Source organism: Bos javanicus, chromosome 2, assembly GCF_032452875.1.
Source record: "Bos javanicus breed banteng chromosome 2, ARS-OSU_banteng_1.0, whole genome shotgun sequence".
In the NCBI taxonomy this organism is placed as follows: Eukaryota; Metazoa; Chordata; class Mammalia; order Artiodactyla; family Bovidae; genus Bos; species Bos javanicus.
In genome coordinates this window covers 51,882,280-51,906,076 of record NC_083869.1, presented here as the reverse complement: position 1 = coordinate 51,906,076, position 23,797 = coordinate 51,882,280, and the positions used below count along the sequence as shown (strand labels likewise).

At 39.0% G+C, this 23,797-nt stretch overlaps 1 long non-coding RNA gene across 3 annotated transcripts in view; it reads left to right on the top strand.

Annotated features, from left to right (window-relative positions):
- The window catches only part of LOC133260318 (uncharacterized), a 367,758-nt gene that overhangs the window by 199,909 nt on the left and 144,052 nt on the right, over nt 1-23,797 (top strand). For 2 of the 3 annotated variants that reach the window (XR_009740751.1, XR_009740749.1), the window contains exon 2: nt 14,455-14,584. This is a non-coding gene — a long non-coding RNA (uncharacterized LOC133260318). Of the gene's footprint in view, nt 1-14,454; nt 14,638-23,797 lie in introns of all 3 variants that reach the window. The other variant, XR_009740752.1, reaches the window with a different exon arrangement.

Sequence of the window (23,797 nt, the reverse complement as noted above, 5' to 3'; positions counted from 1 at the left end):
AACACAGTGAATATTGTCACAGAAGTCATCAGTATAAATTGAATTTTTGTAAATTAGATCACAGCATTCAATAGAGTTACTGAACTTCAGCACCTGCTGTGGGTAGAACCAGATCTTGACCTCACACATTTATAAACCAGTGAAAGAAACATGAGCACATGGATGATGATACTGTGAGACGTGGTGCTGTTGAGAGAGCAAAAGATGCATCACTCCTAGGACTAACAAGGAAAGTTCTGGGAAGCCATGCCTTGGGACCCAGCAATAAAAAAAAAAGCAGGTTGCAAATGTTCTTCAAAACTCTTTTTTTTTTTTCCCCCAAATAACAAGCTCTGGAATTTACATGTAGTAAGTTTGAGTTTTCTATGCATTTTTTTTTCTGTAAAACAAGTTTCCCCAAAGAGCTAAAAGTCAAATGACTCAAACAGAATGGGAATTTTTTACAGCTTCCACTTACTGCCTATTGTCCATTTAGAATTGCTTATGCTTCTAAAAGCTGCCAAATATGCTTTCACTTTCTACATAATCATTATAGGTAAAGACAGATAAATGGGTTTCTTTCAGTGTTGTCTTTGAATTGACAAGCAGGATCACTCCGTGTCAAGGAGATGTAGTGCTGCTTTTCTGTTAATAGTAAGCTGTAATATTACAGGTATTGTAGTGACTGGTTAAATAGAAATAATTATATTAATTTGACAATAATGAATTCAGTTCAGTTCAGTTGCTCGGTTGTGTCTGACTCTCTGCAACCCTATGGACTGCAGCACCCAGGCTTCCCTGTCCAACACCAACACCTGGAGCTTACTCAAACTCATGTCCATCGAGTCGGTGATGCCATCCAACCATCTCATCCTCTGTCGTCTCCTTTTCCTCCTGCCTTCAATCTTTCCCAGCATCAGGATCTTTTCCAGTGAGTCAGTTCTTTGCACCAGGTGACCAAAGTATTGGAGTTTCAGCTTCAGTGTCAGTCCTAATGAACACCCAGGACTGTTCTCCTTTAGGATGGACTGGTTGGATCTCTCGTAGTCCAAGGGACTCTCAAGAGTCTTTTCCAACACCACAGTTCAAAAGCATCAATTCTTCTGTACTCAGCATTCTGTATAGTCCAACTCTCACATTCGTACATGATTACTGGAAAAACCATAGCTTTGACTAGACAGACCTTTGTTGGCAAAGTAATAATGTCTTTGACAAGAATATTCCTCCATAATTTTATTTTACCTGTTCAGTTCAGGTAATGAAAGTAACATGCTAAAATAACTCAAAACAAGTTTAGATTTGCTACTGGATGAATTTTGTTTTTGAGTACTTTTGACCACACATTGTATTCTAAGCACTCTGTAGAGACCTGGAGATGGTAATGAGGACAAAAACTAATTAAGTTCCTGCACTAAAAATAAAATTTAAAGTCTGTTAGGAAAGACATAGATCAATTCAATAATCACACAATAAATGTGGAAAATAATAAAAGCAATAGAGTCATGAAATACAATTTAATGGTTTTGGGGGTGGGTGGGTGTATATGTGGGTGAGTGTTGTCCTGTGATTATATTTGCATTTTTAAATACTCTATCTTCAATGTAATTGGTATTGCCAACAGCAGTTGTAAGGAGAACAGTTTGAAAGTCCAGAAAAAAAATGACCATGTTAGTTTAATGTAATACTAGTGATGATGAGAGAAGTAGACAGATGAGCAATTATTACTTCTGTAATGGATTTAAGGCAATTTAAGCCTTAATATTTATCAAATGTCTGTAATGTGTCAGGGGCTTCCCTGGTGGCTCAGCTGGAAAAGAATCTGCTTGCAGTGCAAGAGACCCCGATTCGATTCCTGGGTCAGGAAGTTCTCTTGGAGAAGGGATAGGCTATCAACTCCAGTATTCTTGGGCTTTACTTATAACTCAGATGGTAAAGAAACTGCTTGCAATGCAGGAGACCTGGGTTCGATCCCTGGGTTGGGAAGATCCCCTGGAGGAGGGCATGGCAACCCACTCCAGTATTCTGGCCTGGAGAGTCCCCATTAGGAGAGGAGCCTAGTGGGCTACAGTCCATGGGGTCCCAAAGAGTTAGACACGCCTGAGCAACTAGGTGCAAGCACATAATGTGTCAAATGCTCCTTTACGTGCTAGGGACACAAACACAAATATGTTAAAAAAAAAACTCTTCCCTCAAGAAGCTCCAGGTTCACCATGACATTTCCGAGTATGATCAACTATACATTCATCAAATAGCTGTGTGTGTGTGTATGCTCAGTCATGTTGGACTCTCTGTAACCCCATGGGCTGTAGTCTGCCAGGGTTCTATCTCCATGGGGATTCTCCAGGCAAGAATACTGGAGTGGGTTGCCATTTCCTACTCCAGGGGATCTTCCCAACTCAGGGATCAAACCCATGTCTCTTGTGTCTCCTGTATTAGCAGAGGGATTCTTTACCACTGTGCCACCTCAGAAGCCCTATAAAGTAGCTAATGTCAGATAATTCATGTTTTTGTTTGGTTGCCCAGTCATGTCCGACTCTTTGTAACCCACGGACCTCCCTGTTTCTCACCATCTCTGAAGTTTGCCCGAGTACATATCCATTGCATCAGTAATGCCATCCTGCCATCTCATCCTCTGACCCCCTCTTCTTCTGCTCTCAGTCTTTTCCAGCATCAGGAACTCTTCCAGTGAGTCGGCTCTTTGCATCATGTGACCAAAATGCTGGAACTTCAGCTTCAGCATCAGTCCTTCCAACGAGTATTCAGGGTTGATTTCCCTTAAGATTGACTGGTTTGATCTCCTTTCTGTCCAAGGGACTCTCAGAAGTCTTCTCCAGCACCACAGTTGGAAGGCATCAACTCTTTGGCACTCTGCCTTCTTACAGTCCAGCTCTCACAACCATATATGACCACTGGGAAGACCATAGCCTTGACTATATGGACCTTTGTCTGAAGAATAAAGTTTCTGCTTTTCAACACACTGTCTAGGTTTGTCATGGCTTTCTTGCCAAGAAGCGATCGCCTTCTGATTTCATGGCTGCAGTCACCATCCGCAGTGATTTTAGAGCCCAAGAAGAGGAAATCTGTCACTATTTCCACATTTTCCCCTTCTATTTGCCATGAAGTAATGGACACGGTTGCCATGATCTTAGTTTTTTTAATATTTAGTTTTAAGCCGGCTCTTTCAATCTCCTCCCTTACCCTCATCAAGATGTTCTTTAGTTCCTCTTTGCTTTCTGCTGTTAGAGTGGTATTATCTGCATACCTGAAGTTGTTGATGTTTCTCCCGCCTATCTTGATTCCAGCTTGTAACTCATCCAGCCTGGCATTTCTCATGATGGCATTTCAACATATGGGTTAAACAAACAGGGTGGCAGCAGACAGCTATGACTTACTCCTTTGTTAATCTTAAACCAGTCATCTGTTCCATACAGGCTTCTAATGGTTGCTTCTTGACCCACATACAGGTTTCTCAAGAGACAGGTAAGATGGCCTGGTATTCTCATCTCTTTAAGAGTTTTCCACAGTTTGTTATGAACCACACAGTCAAAGGCTTTAGCGTAGTCAGTGAAACAGGTAGATTTTTTTGGAATTCCCTTGCTTTCTCTATGATCCAACGAATGTGGGCAATCTGATCTCTGGTTCCTCTGCCTTTTCTAAACCCAGCTTGGACATCTGGAAGTACTTGGTTTGCATAATGCTGAAGCCTAGCCTGCAAGATTTTAAGCATAACCATGCTAGTATGGGAGATGAGTGCAACTGTCCGATGGTTAGTACATTCTTTAGTACTACCCTTCTTGGGAATTGGGATGAGGATTCACCTTTTCCGGTCCTATGGCCACTGCTGGGTCTTCCAGATTTGCTTACATATTCAATACAACACCCTGATGGCAACATCTTTTAGGGTTTTTAATGGCTCCACTGGAATTCCATCTCATCCACTAGCTTTATTGACAGAAGTGCTTCCTAAGGCCCATTTGATTTCACATTCCAGAATGTCTGGCTCTGGGTGGCTGACCACACCATCGTAGTAACCCAGTTCATTAAGACCTTTCTTGTATAATTCTTCCATGTATTCTTTCCATCTCTTCTTGATCTCTTCACTGTCTACTAGGTCTCTACCATTTCTGTCCTTTATTGTGCCCATCTTTGGGTGAAATGTTCCCTTTGTATTTCCAGTTTTCCTGACGAGATCTCTAGTCTTTGCCATTCTGTTGTTTCTTCTAGTTTTATGCACTGTTCATTGAAGAAGGCCATATTGCCTCTCCTTGCTATTCTTTGAAACTCTGCATTTAGTTGTATATACCTTTCCCTTTCTCCCTTGCTTTTTGCTGCTCTTCTTTCTTCAGCTATTTATAAAGCCTCCTCAGATAACCACTTTGCCTTCTTGCTTTTCTTTTTCATTGGGATGGTTTTGTTTACTGCCTTCTATACATTATTGTGGATCTCCATCCATAGTTCTTCAGGCACCCTGTTTACTAGATCTAATCCCTTGAATGTATTTGTTACCTCCACTGCATATTCATATGGGGTTTGATTTAAATAGTAACTGGCTATCCTAGCGGTTTTCCCTGCTTTCTTTAGTTTAAGCCTGAATTTTGCTTTGAGAAGCTGATGATCTGAGCCACAGTCAGCTCTAAGTCTTGTTTTTGCTGACTATATACAGTTTCTCCATCTTTGGCTACAAAGAATGTAATTAATTTGATTTCTGTATTGACCATTTCATGATGTCCATATGTAAAGTCATCTCTTGTGTTGTTGGAAAAGGGTGTTTGCTATGACCAGTGCATTCTCTTGGTAGAATTCAGTTAGCCTTTGCCCTGCTTCATTTGGTTCTCCAAAGTCAAACTTTTGACTTCCTGCTTTTGCATTCCAATCCCCAGTGATGAATAGAAAATCTGTTTTCTGGTTTTAGTTCTAGGAGGTCTTCTAGGTCTTCATAGAACTGATGGACTTCAGCTTCTTCGGCATCAGGGATAGGAGCACAGACTTAAATTATTGTGTTATTGAATGGCTTGCCTTGGAAGAGAGTCAAGATCATCCTGTCATTTTTGAGGTTACACCCAAGTACTGCATTTCAGACTCTTGCTGATTATGAGGGCTTCTCCATTTTGTCTATGGGATTTTTGCCCACAGTAGTAGATATAATGGTCATCTGAATTAAATTCGCCCATTCATGTACATTTTAGCTTACTGATTCCTAAGATGTCGATGTTTATTCTTACCATCTCCTCCTTGACTGCCTCCAATTTACCTTGATTTATGGACCTAACATTCAGGTTCCTATGCAATACTGTTCTTTGCAGCATTGGGTTTTACTTTCATCACCAGACATATCCAAAACCACGCATCATTTCTCCTTTGGTCCAGCTGTTTCATTCTTCCTGAGGCTATTTGCAGTTCTCTTTGGCTCTTCTCCAGTAGCATATTGGCCACCTTCCAACCTGGGGACTCATCTTTTGGTTTCACATCTCTTTGTCCTTTTGTACAGTTCATAAGGTGCTCATGGTAAGTGTACTGGGGTGGTTTGCCGTTCCATCCTCCAGTGGATCGTGTGTTTTCAGAACTCTCTGCTATGACCTGTCCATCTCAGGTGGCCCTACACAGCATGGCTTATAGCTTCATTTAGTTACGAAGCCCCTTTGCCATGACAAGGCAGTAATCTGTGAAGGGGAGATAGTTCATATTCACCATCATTAAATTTTGCTGCATATTATTTAACTTTCACTCGGGGATTCTTTAAGAATCAACAGAAATAATGCATTTGGAAACACTTTCAAAGTATAAATATAAGATGTTCATTTTCCTCTTTATAGCTTTCTTATAATATCTAGCTTAAGCTAATATTTAAATAAATTTTTGTTTCCTAAGTACACACAGAAACTGCACATTATATAACAAAATACCATAGACAAGGTGGCTGATGGCTTTGAAAATAGACATTTCTCACAGGCATGGAGGCTGGGAAGCCCAAGGTCAAGATAATAGCAGGTTCTCTTCCTAATGAGGTGAGGAAGCAGGCTCTTCCTGGTTTGCAGACTGCCATTTTCTTGCTATGTGTCACATGCAGAGAGAGACTTCTGGTTTTCCTTAATCCCATTATAGGGGCTGCACTCCCATGACTTCATCTAGACCTAATTCTCTCTCATCACTTTGGGAGTTAAGATTTTAACATATGAATTTTGGGGAAAAACACAAACATTTGGTCTACAATGGCACCCCACTCCAGTACTCTTGCCTGGAAAATCCCATGGACGGAGGAGCCTGGTGGGCTGCAGTCCATGGGATCGTGAAGAGTCAGACACCACTGAGTGACTTCACTTTCACTTTTCACTCTCATGCATTGGAGAAAGAAATGGCAACCCACTCCAGTGTTCTTGCCTGGAGAATCCCAGGGACAGAAGAGCCTGGTAGCCTGCCATCTCTGGGGTCGCACAGAGTCAGACACAACTGAAGCGACTTAGCAGCAGCAGCAGCAAGAAGTCTCTAGAGTATGTTAACCAGTGACAAAATAATTTACACTAAAATATGTGCCTGGTAACAAAGGAGGTGACAGACAAATGTTGGGATTACTGAGTTTCTTCCAGTGGTAGTATCACTGCAGTGCCTGCACTTTCTAAAGTAGAAGTAAAATTAGGCTTCTCTAGTGGCTCTAGTGGTAAAGAATCTGCCTGCAATGCAGGAGACCTGGGTTCAATCCCCAGGTTGGGAAGAAACCCTAGAGAAGGAAATGGCAACCCACTCCAGTACTCTTGCCTGGAGAATTCCATGGACAGAGGAGCATGGCAGGCTGCAGTCCATGGGATTGTAAAGAATCGGACACGACTGTGCGATGAACTTTCACTTTCAAAATTAGAGTTGATGTTATTTCACACATTTGAATTCAGGGTTTTTCAGACCATTAACTTTTTATTTCCTAACTTTTCATTATATACAATTTTAACATGAACAAAAGTAGAGAGAATAATAATGATAATGATTCCTTATTTCCATTACCATCTTCGACAATTATTAACATTTTAGCAATCTGATTCCACCTATTCCTCACTTTATTTTTGCTTTTTAGCTGGAGTTGTTCAGTCTCTAAGATGTGTTTGTTTGCAATCCTATGAACTATCCTTAATATCCTAGAGTTTGCTCAAACTCATGTCCATTGAGTCGATGATACCATCCAATCATCTCATCCTGTCATCCCCTTCTCTTGCCCTCAATGTTTCCCAGCATCAGGGTCTTTTCCAATGAGTTAGTTCTTTGCATTAGGTGGCCAAAGTATAGGAGGTTCAGCATCAGTCCTCCAATGAATATTCAGTGTTGATTTCCTTCATGATTGACTGGTTTGATCTCCTTGTTGTCTAAGCTGTTTAGTTGGAGTATTTTTAAACAATTCCAGACAAAATATCATGATTTCACTGATGAATACTTTAGTATAAATTTCATTTTGTAAGGTATTTTTTAAACATAACCACTTCACTTTGATTATCAACCTAACAAAATTAACAAATATTTCTTAATATCATCCAATACTGTATTGAAATTCCCCCATTTATTTTCAAGATAATTTTTTTGTTGTTGTTGGTTTACTCAAATCTGGATTCAACAGAGTTCACATAAATACTCTACTTGGTGGTCACGTAGGTCTCTCTATCTGCAAAAGGCTTCTTTCTTCCTCTCTTCCTCTCCTTTGTTCTTCTTCCCCCACTTCCTTCTATCCTTTATTTTCAGGCGTTCTATTTGCTTGAAATACCAATCATCCATCCTGGGAAAATTGGACATCCCTCGAGTCAACAGCGATCTTGTTCCTCTATCTCTTGTATTTCCTATAAATAGATAATTCAATATAGGTTTCATCAACAACTTAGCTAAAGCTCTTCTGAAAGCATGGCTTGCAAAGAAGGACCCCAGTGCCAGTGCCAGTAGTTTATTTGGAAAGTGACTCCAGAAGACAGAACAGAGGAGTAGCGAGAGTGGGCCAGGAAGAACAAGACCATTTAAGGTTGTGTTACCAAGGTGACAACTGTAGACAGCAGAGCTCTGTTCAGTGGGGACTTCTGGGGAGTTTAGAAAGCACCTCTCAAGCTCACCACTGGCTTCCCTTTCCCCTTGGTTGAAGGTTTCCGTGGAAGCTGGTGCTTGCACACAGTGAACTGGAACCATTCCCCAGACCTGCAGCTGAGATCGGAGGTGGGCAGAGGGCTGGGATGTGAGCACCAGAGGCATTTGCTACAACTAGTTTCATTCTAGAACATTTCACATGTGATTCAGTGTATGCTTTTTGTGTGAGACATGTAATGACCAGGTGCCCTGTTTGAAATGATTCTAAACTTGAAAAGTCATGTCAGCTTTTTAAAGTTCTTTCAATAATCTTTCAATAATGATTTTCCATTCATTGATGATCATTGCCTGTATCCATCATTACTTTCAGGGTTGCAAGCTGGTGATTTTTCTAATTCCATTGTTCTTGCTCTATTCACTTGTTGGAATTTTTCTAAAAGATAAACTTTCTTTTACTAACCATTTAGTTACCTCAAAGCAACTAAAGACATAAATTCTTGATACTTTCTCCTCCACCCCTTTTACAAATTAATTTACAGTGTAATGAGTTTGTGCTCTGACAACCTCTAAGGTAATCTATTGAATCTTTTTTTCTTCCCTTAAAACAGTAGGGAAGCATTTCCATGCTATTAAAAAATGGTGGGATGGGGATAGGTTTTTGGTTGTTTCACATCATTAACAAGTTATCAGGCTCTCAGGCTTAGTAAAGGGAACAGAGGCATAATAGGATGAATGGATAACTCAGCAGTAGGCAGACGACAAGGAAGGCAAGATAACTCTTGATTGTAGCACAAGATGAGTCAAGGAAGTAAGGCAAGCAATGGTCTTAGTGTGGGCAGAACTCACAAAGTTGCTTGCATAAATTAAGAAGTTTGAAACTCCAGATTTCTGTTGCTGAAGTGCATTTTAGAGCTCTTGGTTCTCAAAATAGAAACCTGGATCTTTTCAGTCCCGTTTTCCTAAAATGTTTTGTAAAGGAATGCTAAAAGACTATGAGTACCGGTCAAATTAAACTGTAAGCCAATTTATCTCACAGCTAAGTAGGGTCAACAACTCACTGAAGTTTGCCTGTAATTTTCCCCATTTCAGCACAGAAAGTTCATCACAGAAACTCCCTCAAGTCCTAGGCAAACCTGAATTGTTGGTCACTCCAGTTAAAATGAACCTTTTTAGTGAAAAGATGTTTATAAACTATGATCAGTTTTGAGGAGTATATATGCCATTTCCTTAGTCTGCTGGCTGATCCTGCTATTTTTCCCTTTCAGAAATTCTCCTTTGTGACTGCCAGCATGTGTTTATAAGGAACTAAGAAGGAAAGGCTATGTTCTCTATTCAAGGAACAGAGAAAGTGAGGTCACCAGGCCGCATGGGGATCAAAACATTGCTGTTAGCATCACTAACACCTGTTTTAAGTTAATCTGAAAATGAAGGCTGGGAATAATGATTCTGCATAATTGTTTTTGTATTAGTTGTATTTTGCTGGGAAAATTAATCTTTTGAAAAAGTATTTTCTTGTAGACTTGAAACTGAGTTGACAGCATTACTAAAGACATATTACTCAGTTATTATACCATGTTATATATTTGTGAAATCTATTTTCCTATGCACATCTTTGTACTATGTCCTGATAAATATCTTATAATATTTTGGTATAACTAAGTGGCTCTAATTGACTAGAGGCAATTATTATGACATATAATACTTTTTGCTTCACCATCTGAATACCTGTCTATGGGATAAAGTATCCTTCTATGACCTAGCTCTCTTATATCTTACCTGGTTACCATATTTATGTGTGTCTTTGTCCTAATTTGATATGCTGCAACCAGACAGATGTATCACTTCCATCCATTAAAATTAGCCAACTATTGGGATTTTATTGCCTTCAGATCCAGCATATTCACAGATGGGATAAAAAGAATGATTCAGCTGCTTCTCAGAATCCCTACCTTATTGGCAAGATTTTTCAACTGTGGCTCTGACTAGGAAAATTTTAGCAAAAGCAATGTGGGAAACATGTAGGAAATTTTTAGTGCCCAATATGCAGATGATTGGAATCCAAGGTATAATTTAAAAAGGAAGATAATTAACAGTCACATGGGTTACTTCGGTTTTTATTTTACAGACAACTTTGGGCACACTGACTCATGAAAACAGAGCCTGGGTACAACACAAATGATGTTTTTGAACATCAGCCAACGTATCAGTAATCTGTTCCAGAGAATGAAGAGCTATTGTTGCTTTAGCCTGAATCTTCACATTATTTGTATTCTATTTCTGATGGTACAAATATAAATAATGCCTTAAAAAAAGACTTTAGTTTTGGATTTGGTTGAAGTAGATTTTGGATTCTTAGGGAACCATGGGAAAACCAGCACACCTGTCTAAATTTAGGTTTCCTCATCTTTGAGTGATAGAGATGACTGCTCAGCCAGCATCACAGACTCTTTATCAGGATCAAATGAGATAATGTAGAAAAGATGGATGGATTATAAGGTAATAATCACCAACCAAATGTCAGTTATAATTATAGAGCTACTATTTCTAGGCTTTGAGGGACACTTTCTATTTGTTGGGGCTTCTCTGGTGGCTCAGAAGGTAAAGAATTTGCCTGCAATGCAGGAGACCCAGGTTCAATCCCTGAGTGGGGAAGATTCCCTGGAGAAGAGAATGGCTACCCACTCCAGTATCCTTGCCTGGAGATTTCCACGGGCAGAGGAACCTGGTGGGCTACAGTCCATGGGGTTGCAAAGAGTCAGACACGACTGAGCAACTCTTTCACTTTCACTTCTATTTGTTGATATATTTTTCATAAAAATCATGTCAAATTAAAAAAAATACTCAAGAGCACATTATGTAATGCTTGGCGCAAGGTAGAGAGTCATTAAATCTATTCTTTTTTAATTTATTGGATTATATCTCCATGTGTATTTCTTTCTAGAAAGAAAATAATATGGAATTATATCATATATCTGGACTTTGGATGCTGGTTGGGGTTTTAAAATATTCTATCTACAGATATTGTCTTCCTTTGTACTGAACTATTTTAGGAGAGGAAACAGACTGTGTATTCCTAATAATATAATTTTTATTGCACAAAATATCACTGAGTTACTGTCTACTGTTTTAAACATTTCTCAAGGAAAAACTTTCATCCTGGACTAAACTAAATGTCTAAATAGATCGATTCTTACTCTGAAGTACTGAAATAACATTTTAATGCCACTTCCAAAACATAAATTTTGCTGTAGTTTTTGAAAGGTGAATAAAATCTTTGAAGCTAAAAATAAAGGAGAGACTATGACAATCATTTTACTACCAAAATACAGACACACACACTCCATTTGTTACTTTCTAATTTAAATAATGTAGTGGCTACTGAGAGACATCAACAATATTTTTGTCAGGTTCTACTATGCGCAGATGACAATTATCAGACATTTTGGGTTGTATAGGGCCTTTGGGTAGATTTCTTTAATTTTGTCCTAAGTGCTTCCAATCGTGTTTGCTTTCTTTAGGTTTTACTGCATCACAGGGAAACAGATTTCTTTCTCCTGTGACAAAGAGAGAACCCAGGAAGGGGCAAGTTTTTTCCCCCTCACAGGTGATGGAGTTTGTATAAAGAATGCAGTGGATAATAGCTGGCTTGTCTTCTGAACAGATGGTGATGGTCTTGTTGCTAGGATAAGGCCTCAAGAATTTAGTTTTTAATTCCACATTATTTGCCTCAGTGCCATGAATATCCCTAGGTTTCCCAAGGCAAAAAAAAAGAGAAAAAAAAAAAAACCTCACCCAGGAAGAGTGACACAGAGAGAGAGATGAGGGGACAGAGCAAAGATTGGAGCCAGGTCAATAGAGACTTTGGGGAAAATGCCTGCTCAGCTGTCTGCAGTTACCTGAGTCTGAAAGGCAGGCAGGAAGAAAGATTGGTTTGGCAGAAGAACTGGATCTTTTGATGCCTCTGATACCACAGAGAAAAATACCCATTTCTTCCTATTAGAAGTCTGTTGACTTTCCTAATAAAGATAAACATGTTTCTGAAGGAGTTAGCTCTTACAGAATGACATTTACAAAAACAGCTATATATACACACGGGAATGTTTGCCAAGAATTTGGGCCAATGGTGGTCTAGGAAGCATTTTAGAGAAATATTTTTAAATAGTCGCCATATCTAAAAGTGAGCGACTTTCATTCCCTCCACTCAATTAAATATCTAATTTCAACTCTAGGAGATAATAACTGAGGTGTTCTTTTTTTTATGTATATAAATGAACAGTTAGAAAACTGTTAAACACATAGCCCTGAAGCATGAAAAATATATTCGTTTAACAGCTTCATTCTTCTATCGCTAATTTATTTCAGAGAATTTCCTCTAGTGTAATTTTCAATAAAATGCTGTTATTTTGAAGTCTTCTTTATTGAATACAAGAGTGATGTATATGATTATAGGCCAATAGTCTAAAAGACTTGAGCATTCAGCTACGAGTGAGGGTGTGTCTGTGTGTTAGAACAAGATTACCTGCCAGGGCTGTTGGATCACATGCTTGAATTAGTCACTTCCATCAAATCCTCCATTATGTTGCATGTCCTCGCCTCACCACACACACACACGCACACACGCACACATGCACACACACACTGTAACTGACATTACTCGCTTGTCTCAGAACTCTCTGGATGCAACTTTAATCATTCAGTAATTGACCATATAATTTTTATGACTAATGTGACTGGTGGCATTGTGCACAAGTCTTTCACTTAACTTGTCTCACTGTCAAATGCTAATGTGTGTTTGCTGAGTCTCTACACTCTGGTTCAGACTAAGATGGGGCACCTGCTAGTGCTGAGAAATTTATACCTCACTCAAAATTGGTATTAGGCATAAGGTATTGCAAGTTGTAGCTAAATCTTGTATCATTTCGATGGAGAGTATAAATCACATACTACTGTGTTTCAAAAGCTGCCAATTGCACTCAGGTTTTATATTAGTTTGTTTGGAGGGAAAGGATGTCACAGGTTTTCTCCTTTCCACACCTCCTCTAACCTGGTGATTATGACTCACTGCAATTCTGCCTCCCCTGACAAACCTCCAGGTATTTTAGGGCTCTTCTTGTGAAATAGCCAAACATTTGTCTTTTTAAAATCCCTTCACTTGTCAAAATTACCTGTTTGGTGTTATACTTCCTCAGGTCCTTTAAGTAAACTCTCTGTATGGTCTGACTGATTTCATTTGAGGTAAGGTGTTAATGACTTATTAGTGTCTTCGTAGATAATATCCTTGCTTTCTGGTAAAGATTTTTAATGATGTGTAAAAATAATGACCAGTGATTAGAATTCTAAATGTTACAGGAAAAATGGTAATAAGAACGTGGGGGGAATGGAACAGATATTTTTGGCAGAAATGCTTTTCACTATTTCTCAACATGTATCATGTAGACAGCTGCCTTTTCTACTAAATGTCTGACCAGCCCTGTTTTAGAGAAATTTTGCCATATTCAACTATATGTGTGTCTGGAGATGTGGTAGACACCATAATCTGGCTCTTTACTTATACTGGCTGAGGCATACTATAATATAAAATGTGTCCTCCAGAAAAGCAGACTTCATTTAAATAAACAATTGTTTTAGATATGCCCCATTACTGAACTACTTATTTGGCCGAATTTACTTGAAAAATTATTTCTAAACTTATTTGCATGGCTGTGGTGTGCTCAGTTGCTCATTCGTGTCTGACTCCTTGAAAACCCATGGACTGTCACCTGCCAAATTTCTTTGTCCATAGAATTTTTCAGGCAAGAATATTGGAGTGAGTTTCCATTTCCTACTCTTAGGGGATCTTCCTGACCCAGGGATTGAACCTGCGTCTCTGCATCTCCTGCATTGACAGGCATATTCTTTACCATTGAGCCACCTGTGCCATCTGTATTTGCTCTATATTTGGACAAGTAGGTTTTTAAAAAAGACCATCATGTTGTAGAATTACCAGATCCCCAGAAAGCTGGCTTTAACAGCTGTAAAGTCCTCTTGAATGTGGCCTTAAATCTCCCCCTCCCCTTTTAAACATACAGAGTTCATGCTGGCAGCAGACTTTAAAAAGCTGATTTACGACTATTCCCACTTAACACTTTCATGATTTGAATGACCACTAAAGGCAGCTTTGAAACCAGAAAGAAAAAGCGAAAGGTCATAGCTGTTGCTACAGAAATCTTGTTGGGTTTTGTGGAACCAGTTACTTCTGATTAAGACATTTCAATTGGCCAAGCTTATCAGTGGGCATCGAGAAATGGGTTTGCAAAGAGGTCTGCTTGGAAAACAGAAAAATTAAGGCTGGAGAAAACAATCATGAGCTTTTTAAAACATTGTTTTCTCTATATGTACCTCCTTTTCCCCCTTGATTTTAATGAACTGTGTATGTTTTTCTGACAGCCACAAAAGCTATGTGCTGCGATATGAAGAGAAATGCCATTGTTCTTACTGGGTCATTTCCTATCAGAGCCCATCAGGGGGTCCAGGCATTTACAGTGAAGACCAGTAATTGTACTATCTCGCTTGGTGGGTAAGTCATTCAGAAGGGAACAAACTGTTAAAACTGAGCCTGCTATTTTTTTGGTGAGTATGTTATCAATCTGTTTAAGTAAACTTTGGTATTACCCAGAAGATTGTTCTCTAATTATTATATTCTTAACGCTGTGTTCAAATTGTGTGAATGTTCTGTCTTAAATGAACTCCCCTGCATGTAGATTTTTCAGGGATCTCTAAATAGAGGGTGGTTTCATTATGTACCACAGCTATGGATACTTTACATACAGCCAAGTGAGTTAAAGACAAAAGTTTTTTTTTTTAGCAGTTTAATGAAAGGAGTGTAAATTTATGTACAAATATGAAAAGTATAGAGGAAAAAATGAGGATATTATTTGATATTGTATGGTTTTATATCTAAGTGTAGAACTCACACTCCTGCTTTGTTTCTTGGCAGTCCCTAAAGAGCTTAGCATTGGACACAGCATAGAATAAAATAAATAACTGACCAGCATAATGGATAGAAATTAATTAGATCTAATTACAGCCTGCTTCAAGTGCAAAAAATAAAAGGAGCAGATTTAGAAAAGATGTTTGGGGGAAATTTGGGATTAGAATAAAAGCAGGATGTCCATTGAGAAAGCTAACGTTTCATCCCGAATCAAAATACTTCTGATTCATGGACTGTGGACTAGCTGGAGGGAAGGAATGACAAAGATAAAATAAAGGGATGTGTTGGCTTTATAGTCTGCAAATGATTGACTTTATAATTATATATTGGAGAATATGATTTCAGGGCACAGTGCACTAATCAAAAACTTTTGAGATTATGACTAAGTAAACTAGAGTCTGTGAAAGTTGTGAAAAGGAAGGAATAGTTCTTCCTAGGGGGCTGAACCAAACTGTCAATTGGGTACATGGAGAGTCTGACTCAATACAATAGAGATAATACACCATACCATACCATACCATATGGTATGTTATCTGAACTATATGTTCCCTATGCTATGCTATGCTAAGTCACTTCAGTCATGTCCGACTCTGTGTGACCCCATAGACAGCAGCCCACCAGGCTCCCCTGTCCCTGTTCCCTACTATTGAATATTTTCAGTACCATTTTGAAGCTTGTGAGATTTATTCACCCTTTGTCTTGTATAGTCTCCCTGGTGGCTCAGATGGTAAAGCATCTGCCTGCAATGTGGGAGACCCGGGTTCGATCCCTGAAGATTCCCCTGGAGAAGGAAAGGGCAACCCACTCCAGTACCCTTGCCTGGAAAATCCCATGGATGGAGGAGCCTGGTAGGGTACAGTCCATGGGGTTGCAAAGAGTCAGACATGACTGAGCAACTTCACTTTCCTTTTCTTTTCTTGTCTTGTATTGTTTTTAACTTTTCCTAGTAAAAAGGGAGATAGTTATATCTTACTGAATATATATGTTAGTATATTCTCCATGAAAAAATATAAAATCATTCTTAGTGCTTTAAGAGAATGAATTATTTTTATTTCCACTGCCTGTAGATTATTCTTTGTGGTTTCGTTTTTTCTATTCTATTTTAACAAATGATTTTACTCTTTTTTCTGAGCCCAAAACTATAAAGAAAAGATGAGAAAATTAGCAAAACAGAGAAGAAATAGAGGGCTTCCAGGTGGCTCAGTGGTAAAGAATCTGCCTTTCAATTCAGAAGATGCAGGTTCAATTCCTGGGCCAGGAAGATCCCCTAGAGGAGGGAATGGCAACCCACTCCAATATTCTTGCTTGGAAAATACCATGGATATAGGACCCTGGTGGGCTACAGTCCATGGAGTTTCAAAGAATTGGACACAATTGAAGCCACTGAGCTCACACTCACCCTCTAGAATGTACTTCAAATCATAAAATGTTGTAACCATGATGATGCAAGAGCTGATTTACTCAAACAAGATCCAAACTCATTCAGTCATCTTTCTCTAAGCCTTAGAATTTGACTATGAAGATTATGATATTTGGTAATGCATTTGAATAATATCCAAAGGGATTCCTTTTACTTTGTATTTTTTGCAGAGAGCAAAGATAGAGAGAAGTGAAAAGGAATAACATTTAACAGATAGTTATTTGCCAGGCACTGGGCAAAGTGCTTTTAAATGCCCCTTTAATAAAAATTTTCTCTTTATAAGAGCTATCCAGAATAGCTTTCTTGATCCTCAATTACCATATAAGAACATAGATTCAGAGAAACTAAATAACTTGCACAAGTTGATGAGGGCAGGAACCATGTCTTCTTCCCTCCTCCTCTCATTATCCTCTCTCTTAATACCTAGAAATAGTTGGCACCTGAGTAGTACTCATTACATGTATAGTTCATCTTATGTTGAATCCAGTTCCAAAACCTGTGCTTTCCTCATAATTGTTATAGCATCCATACTCTGAACTAAACTATATACAATTACTGAATTGTGTTAGCTTTAACTATATGGTATTTAGAGTGTGCTTTTTTATTAGTAGTATTTTTTGTATACTTCAGTTAACCAGTATGGGTTTGGTGAAAGCTATAAGCCACTCCTTAATGGAAAACTGGAGAAACTTTAGTCAGCAGTTGTCCCTGTGGTTCATCTCCAAGCCCTGTTCCATCTGTTCAAAATAAATTACCATCCAAGGGTAAGCTGCCCCTCAACAGTATAGGGTCAAAAGAATCTGGTCAGCAGATGAGAAAATACATTTGGCTGGCTGCTTTGACCCAATCCATTTTCCTCCAGATACTCCCCACCATCCAATGTAAACCAATGTGGATATCATCTCTCCAGATTTCTCTAGGAAGAACCAGGCAACCTGGCTTTTCATCATATTCAGGGGTGTCTTGAGTACACAGTTTCTTCATTTTTTCTCTCCATTAGACTTTAAGTTTCTTGCAGTCAAGGATCATATCAGAATGTTTTACTACTGAATTAGAAGTAATGCTCAAAATTCTCCAAGCCAGGCTTCAGCAACACGTGAACTGTGAACTTCCTGATGTTCAAGCTGGTTTTAGAAAAGGCAGAGGAACCAGAGACCAAATTGCCAACATCTGCTGGATCATGGAAAAAGCAAGAGAGTTCCAGAAAAACATCTATTTCTGCTTTATTGACTGTGCCAAAGCCTTTGACTGTGTGGATCACAATAAACTGTGGAAAATTCTTCAAGAGATGGGAATACCAGACCACCTGACCTGCCTCTTGAGAAATCTGTATGCGGGTCAGGAAGCAACAGTTAGAACTGGACATGGAACAACAGACTGATTCTAAATAGGAGAAGGAATATGTCAAGGCTGTATATTGTCACCCTGTTTATTTAACTTGTATGCAGAGTACATCATGAAAAATGCTGGGCTGGAAGAAGCACAAGCTGGAATCAAGATTGCCGGGAGAAATATCAATAACCTCAGATTTGCAGATGACACCACCCTTATGGCAGAAAGTGAAGAGGAACTCAAAAGCCTCTTGATGAAAGTGAAAGTGGAGAGTGAAAAAGTTGGCTTAAAGCTCAACATTCAGAAAACGACGATCATGGCATCTGGTCCCACTACTTCATGGGAAATAGATGGGGAAACAGTGGAAACAGTGTCAGACTTTATTTTTTTGGGCTCCAAAATCACTGCAGGTGGTGACTGCAGCCATGAAATTAAAAGATGCTTACTCCTTGGAAGGAAAGTTATGACCAACCTAGACAGCATATTGAAAAGCAGAGGCATTACTTTGCCAACAAAGGTCCATCTAGTCAAGGCTATGGTTTTTCCTGTGGTCATGTATGGATGCGAGGGTTGGACTGTGAAGAAAGCTGAGTGCCAAAGAATTGATGCATTTGAACTGTGGTATTGGAGAAGACTCTTGATAATCCCTTGGACTGCAAGGAGATACAACCAGTCCATTCTGAAGGAGATCAGCCCTGGGTGTTCTTTGGAAAGAATGATGCTAAAGCTGAAACTCCAGTACTTTGGCCACCTCATGTGAAGAGTTGACTCATTGGAAAAGACTCTGATGCTGGGAGGGACTGGGGGCAGGAGGAGAAGGGGACGCCAGAGGATGAGATGGCTGGATGGCATCCCTGACTCGATGGACGTGAGTCTGGGTGAACTCCAGGAGTTGGTGATGGACAGGGAGGCCTGGTGTGCTGTGATTCATGGGGTCGCAAAGAGTCGGACACGACTGAGTAACTGAACTGAACTGAACTGAACTTAGTAACCATCTGCAGTACTTATTCAATAGCTATCTTCTGGATGAATGAATAATCCTTGCTCACTGGCTACTGTTTACTATTAGAAGGTTTCAAGCATGCCCTGTTACTTCTTCTAAACTTAACTATATGTTACCCTTTTACCAGGTGTTAGTTTTCTGGGTCTTCCATAACAAAATACCACAGATGGGGTGGCTTAAACAACAGAAATTTATTTTCCCACAGTTCTGGAGGCTAGAAGCCTGAGATCAAGAAGATAGTAGAGTTGGGATTACCTGAGGTCCTTCCATGGTTTGCAGCTAGCTGTGTCCTCATATGGTTGTACCTAGGTCTCCACGTTTTCTGTGGTTTATTCTCTTCTTATAAGGACACCAGCCATACTGGACTAGATGTTCCCCCCAACCCTTGCATATGACCCCACTTTATGTTAATTACCTCTATGGGAATCTTATCTCCAGATACAGTCATATTCTAAGATACTGGGATTTAGGCTTCAACATATGAATTGGGAGGAGGGGACACAATTCAGCCATGAAACAGAGTGGGAGTAGAGAGAAGCTGAAAATGACACTTCCTTTATTAATTTTCCCTTATATGTGGTAGAGTAGAAATTCTACCTCTCTCTGAAAATATGGGAATTGGGGAACTGGTATATTTTCTCTCTAGATACATCTCCCACAAATGAGTGAAATGCAGAAGATGTTAGGAAATAAAGTTCCTTTTTAATGTTAGAATGTCCAGTAAATGCTCCTTTCAACATGCTTGCAAACTACCTCTAAAAAAAGCTTCAACCTAATAATGCTTTGTGTCTGTAATGGCCCACAGAAGTCTCTGTATATATATAGATATAATTTTTATGTCTTTTAGGCTGTGTGTTCCCTGAGAAATGTCCTACATATCATTCATAAAGCATTGATAGTTTCTTTATTTTATAATCTCTATATTAGTTTGAGTAAAAGTTTGACCTCCTGATCTGATCTCCAGCCCAGAACTATTACCTGAGCAAGAAGTAAATTTCAATCAGATTTATTTGTTTTACTGATTTGCTTCATGTAATTAAAACAGAAATTAGTATCTCGATGTATATCGCTCCCATACCAAAAACTTAAAATACATGATATTGACTTCTATCGTTGGACAGCAGAAAACAAGGAAAAGCGGAAGGGAAAGATATTGGAGATCTAGGTTATGCAGTAGCTAAATACTTGGTAAGACTATTGGCTACAACAACCTGGGAGGCAGATATACTGAGTTGCTAATCTAGAAAAAGTTGTTAGAAAGAGCTAGGATCTTAGTGTGTTGCTCTTTGCTGCATTTGGCATGGTATTACAAGGATGAAATGAGCTCAGGAAAGAATTGGCTGATTGGTGAATATAAATGGCCTCCTAGGAATGTAAAGGCTAACTGCTTCTGTAACTCTGAAATGTAGGTAAAAGACTTAGATTGTCAAAGTCCTAATAATGCTTCTCAATTAAAGGAAAAAAAAACTTATTATAGCAAATACAAAATTAAGGGTGTTGGGAATCCTGTTTCTGGCATGACAGTGTGAGTAGCTTCTCAGATATTTTCCCCAGTAAAGCTGCTGCTTAAGTCGCTTCAGTTGTGTCTGACTCTGTGCGACCCCATAGACGGCAGCCCACGAGGCTCCCCCGTCCCTGGGATTCTCCAGGCAAGAACACTGGAGCGGGTTGCCATTTCCTTCTCCAGTGCACGAAAGTGAAAAGTGAAAGTGAAGTCACTCAGTCATGTCCAACTCTCAGAGACCCCATGGACTACAGCCCATCAGGCTCCTCCATCCATGAGATTCTCCAGGCAAAAGTACTGTAAAGCTAGTGAAAATTAAAATAATAAGATTAAGTTCTCTGAAAATGACTCTATGGGACGTATAGCAAATGAAGACACATTTATTCAAGACAATCTATTAAAATTGTTAAGAACTCTAAGATTGTGTGGTATTTGAACCAAGACCTGCAGACTCCCTCTGCCTCTAATCTCAAAGAGATACACACTTCATCTGATATTACTACAGCCAAGAGTACAGGGCTACCTTTACTTTCCTATTTCCCGTTGGAGGGCTATCTTCCTGGGAGAGACAGGTCAGCGGCATTTCTTAACATGATCCAGCTACATCTTGTTGAGGTTGAGTTCTGGGCAAGCATGGCTAAATGGGTCCCCTTCACCTTTCCAGCTTCCACTCATGGGATGGAGGCTCTAACTTGGGTGGTGTACCACTGAGAACCTGAGCCCTGATCGACTTGCTCTGGCTCATGGGGTAGGAGTTTCCACACTGAAAGAGGCAAATTAAGGAGATTTAGAGCTGCTGTATTCCACTCCCGTCTTCTACTGGGTGCAAAACTCCTAAAGTGGAGATGTTTAGAGAGAACATGTCTTTGTCCTCCCCGCCCCAGTGTATGGCTCAGAGGTTTATCTGGGGGTGGCGTGGAAGGAGAAGCAAGCCTTGGAACTGATATCTCTAAATTTCCCCCAGAGCAATTGCCTTTATTTGCAATAGAGTCCAAGGAGTCCAAATCTAAGGGCACTTTAAAAAAGAGTGGAAGTTGTCGTAAAAGGTGTTTGATAGATTCATTGCAGATGTAGGCTAAATTGTAGGCTGGCTAGTTTGCTGGGGAGAAGTGGAGAAAGAGACAGCTGGGAAGAGCCCCCCTAGTGTCAGAACAAATCTCAGCACTGACCTAAGAACAGTCTCTTCAAACAGCCTGACTTGATTGTCTTAGAGTACGAAGCAACTGATGCCCCAGAGCATTGTTGGAAACAATAGAGCAATCAGTCAGCAATTAGTGGAGCTTAACAGTTTGGTCAGGAAAAACATAGTCAAAATAGCTCTGCCTAAACCACTCTCATCCCCAGGCATCCTAGAGGCAGACGCAAACTCTGCCCCTTTAGCAGCAACAGAAGCTTCCTGCTCTGGGGGAATGGGAACAGATAGACTTTACTAAAATAATCCAGCCAGTCACTAAATATCCAAGTAAATAAATAACAGAAACAAGACCAAGAAGATAAGAGCCAAATGCTTAAATTTGCCATAATATATGATCTAAAATGTCTAGTTTCCAACAAAATGTTGAGACATATAGGTATTCAAGAAAATATAACTTTTACGCCAGAAACAAACAAGCAACAAAAACTATTGTGATAAAAACGAGATGGTGGTCTTAAACTGTCAAAGGCTTCAAAATATCTGTTACAAATATATTCAAAGAATTAAAGAAAAACATGATTAAAAATTAAAAGATAGTATAATGATAATGATGCATCAAATATAGAATATCTGAAAGAGAAATTATAAAAATAACTAAATGGAAATTTGCAATAAAAATTTTCAATAATTGAAAATTCAAAAATTACTAGAAGGGCTTGATAGTAGGTTTGAAACTAGAAGAAAACTTCACAAGCTTTTATATTGATAGAGATTATGCAATCTGAAAAACAGAGAAAAAGAATGAAGGAACCCCACTCCAGTACTCTTGCCTGGAAAATCCCATGAATGGAGGAGCCTGGTAGGCTGCAGTCCATGGAGTTGCGAAGAGTCGGACACGACTGAGTGACTTCACTTTCACTTTTCACTTTCATGCGTTGGAGAAGGAAATGGCAACCCACTCCAGTGTTCTTGCCTGGAGAATCCCAGGGATGGTGGAGCCTGATGGGCTGCCGTCTATGGAGTCACACAGAGTCGGACACAACTGAAGCGACTTAGCAGCAGCAGAAGAAAAATGTAGAATATTATTGGCACAGCAACATATACCTAGTGGAACTACCAGAAGGAGAAGAGAGAGAGAATAGCAGAGTAAATATTTGAAGAAATATTGGCTAAAAACTTCCAGTATTTATTGACAAACATTGGTTTACACATCTGGGAAGCTCCATGAATCCCAAATTAGATAAACACAAAGAAATCTACAAATAGACATATCACAGTAAAAATTCTGAAATGCAAAGATAAAGAGAACATTTTGAAAGCTATAAGAGAAAAGTGACTTATTTACAAGGAAACTCCAATAAGATTTACAGCTGAATTCTCATCAGAAACAATGGAGGCTGGAAAGTAATGGAATAAGATATTCTATTCTTTCTCAAAATCAAGAGCTCAAAGTAAAAACCTGTCAGCCTGGAATCCTATATCTAGCAAACCTATCTTTCAGAAATAAAGGCAAAATAAAGACATTGCTAGATAAAAAGAAACAGTATTTAGCAGACCTGACTTGCAAGAAATACTAAACAGATTTCTTCAGACTGAAAGCAAGTGACCTCAGACAGAAGTTCAAATCTAAATAACAGTACAAATATATATTTATTCTCATTTGTTTTCTTGACTGACTTTAAAAATTATATAAAGCCATATGCACGTAAAGTGTTATTGGGTCTATAACATAAAGAAATGTGATATATTTGTCCATACAGCACAAGGACGTGGGTGGGAGCAAAACTGTACTGGGTTACGGAAATGATTCCAGATGGTAACTTAAATTCACAGGAACAAATGAAGAGAACTAGAAATGTTAAACAAGAAGGTTAAAACAGCAAAAGCTATTAATATATACTTGCTCTCCTTCCTCCATTTATCTTCTTTAAAATATATAAAATTATATAAAATATAATGTATCATTGGGCTTATAAAATTTATAAATGTAATATATGTATCAGAATAATACCCCCAGAAAGAGAATATAGCTATATAGGAGTAACATTTCCATATCTCATGGAAATTAAGTTAGTATAAATCTGTAGCTGCTTCCGATAAGTTAAGAGGTATATTGCAAGCCATAAAGCAATACTTAAAGAAATAACAGAAAAAAATAATTTAAAAAGTAGTTAAATGTATTCTTTTTTAATGGCTGAGTAATACTCCATTGTGTATATGTACCACAGCTTTCTTATCCATTCATCTGCTGATGGGCATCTAGGTTGCTTCCATGTCCTGGCTATTATAAAACAGTGCTGTGATGGCATTGAAACATGTTTAATATCATGTATGAAACGAGTCGCCAGTCCAGGTTCGATGCACGATACTGGATGCTTGGGGCTGGTGCACTGGGATGACCCAGA